This window comes from Danio aesculapii, chromosome 4 (genome assembly GCF_903798145.1).
Source record: "Danio aesculapii chromosome 4, fDanAes4.1, whole genome shotgun sequence".
Taxonomy (NCBI): Eukaryota; Metazoa; Chordata; class Actinopteri; order Cypriniformes; family Danionidae; genus Danio; species Danio aesculapii.
In genome coordinates, this window is record NC_079438.1 from 52,540,205 (window position 1) to 52,548,254 (window position 8,050).

Here is an 8,050-nt window from a genome sequence, read left to right on the forward strand (position 1 = left end):
TGAACAACAGAAACCACCCTTATGGTGTCGAAGATAACACATGCATATCAGTTATATACAATACAGTGTTGTTTTCTGAATAACTGAGGCCCTGTTTACACTAATACGTTTTTGTTTTAAAATGCATAAGTTTTGATACGGTTACACCATCCGTCCACACTACACTGGAGTTTTCGAGCGCCGAAATGGAGCGTTTTGAAAATGCTGGAGAGGCTGTTTTTTATTCTAAAACGCTGCTGCTCCATCTCAGTGTGGATGGGGGAAAACAGAGGCAGGGCTGCAGACATTTGCCTATCTGATTGGGGATTTTCCCTCAATTTTAAGTAGCCTTCACACAGTTCAGTCCTGCATCGTTTCCTTGTAAGTTCAGACTTTGCAAGTTTGATACGGAAACAGACTCCCGAGGACACGTCGAGTAAATCTTCAAAGGGAACAGTGTACTTTATAACCTCATTCACATCATCCTGTCTATGTTGTTTCACTTTCTTAACAATAAAATGAAAACATGATATAAGGAAATGATATTAGCAACTTAACAGACACCAAAAAATGTTGAGGCGTCATGTAGCTGCATATTTATATGAGCGTCATCTTCATGCATATTTAGAACAAAACGGAGCCTATAACATCACTGCGTCCTTTCATTTTAATTGAAAATACGAAACATACTCTCTCTTTTGCTGAATATCAGTTTTAATAATCAGTAATGGCCATTATAAAAGTATAACGTCAATAAGTTTATACGATATAGGAGATAAAGTCAAACAATCAGTTAATATGCAGAATCAGTGTACGGGGTTACATTCATTTATATATTAACCTAACTTTTCTTAGCGCTCAGCCAAAACACGTTACCTGAGAACAAGTAATAGACTCAAAAGACCAAAGTCGGGGAATATGTTGTTAGATATCGATAACAAGATGAATTAAATATCACGTTTAAAAAATATAGTGAGATTAGATCCAGCAGTAGATTTTTGATGAACAGTCTGACGAGCACAGCTCTCATATGGGTAGATGTGCTCAAAGCATGCTGCAGTGCAAGCCAGAGTGTGTGTGTGGTCACGTGATGTACAGTACGTTTTCAGAGGTGTGATGTTGACGGAGATTTGTTGGAAAAGCTGGGTGAAATGCCAGTGTGAACGTGGATCGTTTTCATTCTAAAATGCTGTTTCAAAACTAAAACGTATTAGTGTAAACGGGGCCTGAGTTTTCCAGTTATGTTTACAAGTTTTAACAGTGATTACATAGAAGAACCATTTTGGGTAATTTATTGAACTTTCTAGTGAACAGTTTGTGTGAATCCAGCCTAATCTCACGAGAAAACATAAGTATTTTACATTTTGTCAGTTTAGTACGAGTGTAGTCGTACGAAATTGTATGATTTTAAAAAGGAGGCGTGGCACCTAACCCCACCCCTGAACCCAACCGTCATTGGGGGAAGAGCAAATCGTACTAAATTGTACAAATTAAATCATACAAATTCATACGAATTAGCTACGAAATCAAAAAGTTACGAATTGCCATGAGATTATGTTGGTGAATCTAATGCCGAGTTCAGACTGCATGATTTTAGCCCCAATTTGGAGGTTTTGAGATATCGCAGACAAATGCCCGAAATCACAAGTAAATCGGTGCTGGTGTACGTAAGTAACAATCACACAGTATAAACTATCAAAAATGCGATTTGAGAGAATTGCTGATGAGTCCCTGACACCAGTGAGATATTTGGCATGCTAAATATCTGAACCTCAATCATGGCGTGTGAAATGTGTTCTGATTGAAAATAACATCAGCAATCACTTACAGCCAATGACAAAGCAGCATTCACTAGCCTGGGTATCTACAGATCTGTGGGAGGTTTAGGGAGAGGTTAAAAAGGCTTCTTATCTGTCTATTTGCACCCAAGAAATCAAGGAAAACTAGCGGAAATTTGGCAGGAGGACCTACAGTATGTCTGTTTGACAATACCACAACCGGGTCGAAAATGAATAGAAATTGGTAATTTCCTTCAAAAGCCAGGTTACCAAAATAACTTCTTTCTTATTATGTAGTTAATAACAAAATATACACTACTGCGCTTGTGTTTGGTTTTGAGATGTAGTTTGTGGACCAACGCAAAGTTGTCTGCGATTCTTCCTATTTTAAAGTCATGCAGTGTGAAATCCCCATCGCCTGTCGCCGCAGTGTAAACACAACACAGATGAAATGCAGTGTGAAAATATCTGACACGACTACTTTAAAAATCATGCAGTCTGAACTCGGCATTAGTGTGGAGTATGTTTTCATCAATATAAGAACCTTTGGTGAAATTTAAAAGCTCTCAATGGTTAATTACAAACCTTTATATAATGCATGTATCGCTAAGACAGCTAAATACTACAAATTAATAAGCATCATGATATTAGCTAAATATCAAAACAAGACTTCATGTATAATAGGATGCTTATAAAGAAGGTGAAGATTTTCAGTTTAGATGTATATTTTTGAGTATGGACATTGTTTTCTATTTATTTCATTATTTTTTACCTAAAAACAGAGATGAAATCACATTACTTACCTTAAAAAAGTAACTACTGTTACATAATACATTTAGTTACTTTTTTAAGTAACTCAAGGTTGTTGTATATTACTTTTAAAAGTTGCTTCACGCTTCAAGGATTTTTATTTATTTTAGTTAGACTTTATTCTATATATTATTTCAAGACTGCAGTATATCTTTGCTTTAAAGTTAGTTGATTATGAGTAGGCCCAAACGGAATCTGAGCGTGCAGAAATTTGCAGATTTTTAGCCCATCATTAAGTCTGTTTATTTACTTGTGTAAATGTGTGTAAATTTGTATTTATTCAGTTTTTAAATTAATTTCAGTAATATTATTGACTAATATCAAAGTGTTCATTTGATTTATTTACAATAGAGTCTTTTAGTAGATATATATTATGTGATAGATATATTATATGATAGACTTGCTTTGTTTACCAAATAAGATCTAGATGGATTTGCATTGTAAAATTTTAATAAAAGTTTAAAAGCTTTATTTTTTATTTCATATATTAAGTTTTTAGTTCTGATACTCGCAAAATCATTCCATCATGAATCTGCAGATATTTTTTTTTCAAAATTCTCAGCAGCAATAGCAAAAAATGTCCACAGATTCAGTTTGGCCCTAGTTATGAGGGATATTTTTTAGTCCAGCATTCTCGAACTTCAGACTGGTGCTTTAGCCTTCTGAAACATTTCACTGGGTTCATACAAAGACATATCAAATGCACTATATGACAGCGTAAAGACAATGTCTCTTTGGGGATGAGTGTGATGGACGTGACATTTTCTGCAAATCCCACCATGTCTCTGTTCCCAAAAGACCATTGAGCGAGAGAGAGAGAGGGGCTGGTAAAAGGACAAGGCTTCTAGACCTTCTGTGCTCTGAACATAACTCTATGTAATTCATACCTGATAGCCTTAAAGAACTCTCCTCACATTCTTCATGCATTACCAATACAGTGAATAGATCTTAAGTTAAAGTTTGAACACGATTAAAACATTATTAGGATATTGCAAAAACTGAATAAAGGAGCTTGCTAAAATGCAATTAATTTACATGAAATCATGGTGTGTGTTGTGGCTCAAAAGAATGATGACTTTACACCTCATTGAACCGGATTAAGAGCGTTTAGCAAATATAATGCATGATTTTAAGCTGTGACATACAGAAGTATAGTGCAGCCATGTGGTGGGTTTTTGTACGGGCTTATTTTAGTTTTGGACTAATGCATGACCTCTGTTTATATGTGTGTGTGTGTGTAATAGAGATGTAGTGTGTGTGTGTCACTGTAGTCATATGATCCAATCTACTGTGACTCTGACCTTTCAGTGTCTGGCTGCTCACCTCACATTCATCTGGAGCCATTCATCTGCGCAGACTTTACTGTTCTTAATATCAGTATTCACAGCCATGTTTACTCATTGTAACCATTGTTGGGGGCATCAGAACTCCTAAAAGCAGGCAGACACATTATATCACATTATATATTTAAACATATTAAATATCACACAGAACATACCAGATCATTCTCATTTTTAGAGCTGATCAGATGACTATAAAATGCTACCATCGTCAAAATCTCTCAGAAACTTGTCTGCATAATATCATAAAAAGGCACTTTTAGATGCTGTAATTAAGTTATGTTGGCGGTTCATTCCGCTGTGGCGACCCCTGATGAATAAAGGGACTAAGCCGAAGGTAAATGAATAAATGAATGAATGGATCTTAAATGAATGTGTTTAAAATGAGACTGAATTACCAAACACTGGCATAATATATATATATATATATATATATAGTCACTTAAAGCAAATATCCCAGACCTTTTAAGTTCAATTTATACTTAAAAAAAGTTACTTTGACCTAACAACAAGAGTTATACATGCTGAAAAAACAGCTTAAACCAGCCTAAGCTTAACCAGCCTGGTTTTAGAGGGGTTTTGATCATATCCAGGCTGGTTGTTAGACATTTCCAGCCTGGTCTTAGCTGGTCAGGCTGGAAAATGACCAGCTAAAATCAGCCTGCACTGTAAAAAAATCAGCTTGCCTTAAATTTCTAAGCTGAGTCAAATTAACCTTATGAGTCCATTGAACTTATATCATGTTAAATTGACTTGTAACAGCTTGCATAACTTATAAAATCAGTTAGAACTTAGTTTAATAAGAGTTTAATAAGTTACAATGACCTAAAAGCATATGCTGTCAGGACTAATTGATCATATATTTTTACAGTCTGGGGTCTGAAGACAGACTGGAAATGGTCAAAACCCCTTTAAAACCAGGCTGGTCAACCAGCTAAAACCAGTTTAGGCTGGTTTAGGCTGTTTTTTTTATGATAGTAACTCATAACCTGATAATTTCAAGCAGAACTTAAACTGACTGAGTTATGAATGAATGAATTCTATTTTTTGTGTTAACATAACTCTAATGCGCTAGCAATACCAAACCATTTGAGTAGCTACATATATAGTTGTTTAGACTTAATTCATTCTATTAACTGAGCTCCGATTTGATAACTGAACTTGAAATGTTTAAGTTACTCTAAAAGTTCGATGATATAAACACAAATGTATATATGACCTAATATAGTACTCAATCCATTTGGGTTCAGAACTTAAATGGTTTGCTGCAATCGGTTCCCTCAAACAGTTTGAGTTAACTTAACTTATCGAGTTTTACAGTGTAGGTATTTTAAAACAAAACAATTTGCACCATCTGACTAATAGGTTCACAGAGTCCACTACAGGAGATCTTCTCTGTGCATTTCCATTGAGCTCAGCATGGGTTGTTATTAAAGTGACTCAGGAGGAACACGATATACCCAAACATCGCTCACAGCTGAAAGACACATGGGCCATGTGATAAAATGTCACAACGGTCACGAGGGATGCTTTCTGAGGCGTCAATACCTCAGATGCTTCATGCATGCTTGCTTTGTATTTAATTACGTGTAGCATGTTGGCACCCTTTCAGTTTTCTTTCTTTCTATTTTTTTTTTCTAAAAGTATATTAAAGTTGAACCGTCTAAAAGTTGCTGAGCTTCTGAGCTTGAATTTTTAATCTGCTCAAGAAATTCTTAAATAATAAATTTGATAATAACCTGTTTACATTGTTGTTTAATTATTATGAATTTCCGAATATGTCTTCATTTCTTTTAGCTTAGTCCCTTTATTAATCCGGGGTCGCCACAGCAGAATGAACCGCCAACTTATTACATGTTTTACACAGCGGATGCCCTTCCAGCCCAAATAACAACCCATCTCTGGGAAGTTTCTAAATATTATTAAATTATAATATTGTATACTATTATTGGATCTTAATTTAACAGAAATGTATGATAATTTAATTTGCATACACTTTTATATTTTAAACTTACTTATTTTAGTGGTTATTTATTATTTTATTTATAATTTAAAGCAAGGTACGCATAAATTCTTTTTTTACATTAAAATTTTTTGAACCATAGATTTTATTATATTTTTCTTTATTTTTATTTGATTTTTTACTTTCATTTCTATGTTTATTTATACTTCAATTTAGTATTATTATTATTATTATTATTATTATTTACATTCTATTGTCCCTTAATGTTCCCCTTACCTAACCTTACCACTTATTTTATTTTATTTTATTTTATTTTATTTTATTTTATTTTATTTTATTTTATTTTATTTTATTTTATTTTATTTTATTTTATTTTATTTTATTTTATTTTATTTTATTTTATTTTATTTTACGCTGTGAAGATGAAGCCACTAGATGGAGACACAACATAACGCCTACATTACACCTCCTGATTCCTGAAACAGGAATAAAGCAGTCTAGACTAAACATACAGCAAGCAATAGTCTGGTTCAAGCCCGCAGACAGCCCTAATTCAAATAAAACGTGTAGCTGCCATGTAGAAAACTGCACTATACACAAACAAAGCCTGAGTATGTTTGTTATGATGGCTGAAGGGCTAGCATTAGCTGCTAAAACAGAGCAGTATACCTGACACACGATGGCAGCATGTACCACTGAGGAATTTCTAACACACAAACACACACACAAAAAACACAGCACAGTCATCCGTCTTCTCGCGTGTCCGAGCACAGAATCTGGGTTACATCCTGGGCATCCCGGGAGGCCGAGTGCTCATACATCATTATTGAAACGTTCCCAGGCTCCAGATCACACATTTCTCTTATAACGCTCTCTAATCTTTTTCTGTCTCCCTCTGGGTTACGTGAGGGTTTGGTGAGTTACCTCATCTCTCTTTCTCCACAATTATAGAGTGTTATGAATACTACAATCAGGATGTAGAGCAGGTTCTGCAATCTCAGCACAAATTGAAGGAAATCCAGAACCAGAACTGCTGTCATTTAACAATATAGTAATTTACAATAATGCTATTTATGATAAGAGGCCAGACTGCACGATGGTTAGTACTGTCGCCTCACAGCAAGAAGGTCACTGGTTCGAGTCCCGACTGGGCCAGTTGGCATTTCTGTGTGGATGTTCTCCCTGTGTTGGTGTGGGTCCTCCGGGTGCTTCATTTTCCCCCACAGTCCAAAGACATGTGGTATAGGTAAATTGAATAAACTAAATTGCCGGTTCATTCCACTGTGGCGACCCCTGATGAATAAAGGGACTAAGCTGAAGGAAAACTAATGAATATATTCCAGGGTAGCACGGTGGCTCAGTGGTTAGCACTTGCCTCACAGCAAGAAGATCGCTGGTTCTAGCCCTGGCTGGGCCATTTGGCATTTCGGTGTGGAGTGTGGGAAAACATAATAGGAAATACTGTGAAAAATGTCCTTGCTCTGTTTAATATCACTTGGGAAATATTTGGACATAAATAATTCCTCAGGAGGACGTATAATTTTGTCTTTAACTGTAGATTCTCACAATAAAGACACTGTTCAGTCTACACTCACACTACTCTGTCAGCTGGAGTTTTTCTGTCACTTCAGGCGCATCAGAACTCTTCAAGGTCAGGATAAGGATGAACGGAGGACACAGAAGAGAGATTGTGAGGGAGCAGCAGTGTTGTAGGTGTTTGGAAATGTGCCTGTCGGGTCCCTGGGGGCCTCGGCGATGCCCTGGTGGCAGCAGCGGCTCCTTTGGATGAATCATGATGAGGTGTCGTCTTGTGCTTCGGCTCGGGCCCTGAATGTGAGTCGACAGGTCACTCCTGAGAAAACGTCCCGCAGGAGAAACTGGGGTTGACCTGCACTGCTCTCTCTCTTTCTCTCTCTCTCTCTCTCTCTCTCTCTCTCTCTCTCTCTCTCTCTCTCTCTCTCTCTCTTCATCTCTCTCTCTCTCTCTCTCTCTCTCTCTCTCTCTCTCTCTCTCTCTCTCTCTCAATTCAATTCAATTCAATTCAATTCAATTCAATTGCATTATTGGCATGACAAATGTTATAAATGTCTTGCCAAAGCATTTATTAAATTTACATTAAAAAGAACATAGTCAAAATAATAAATATAAATAGTAGTATAGTATTAAAATATATAGCATAA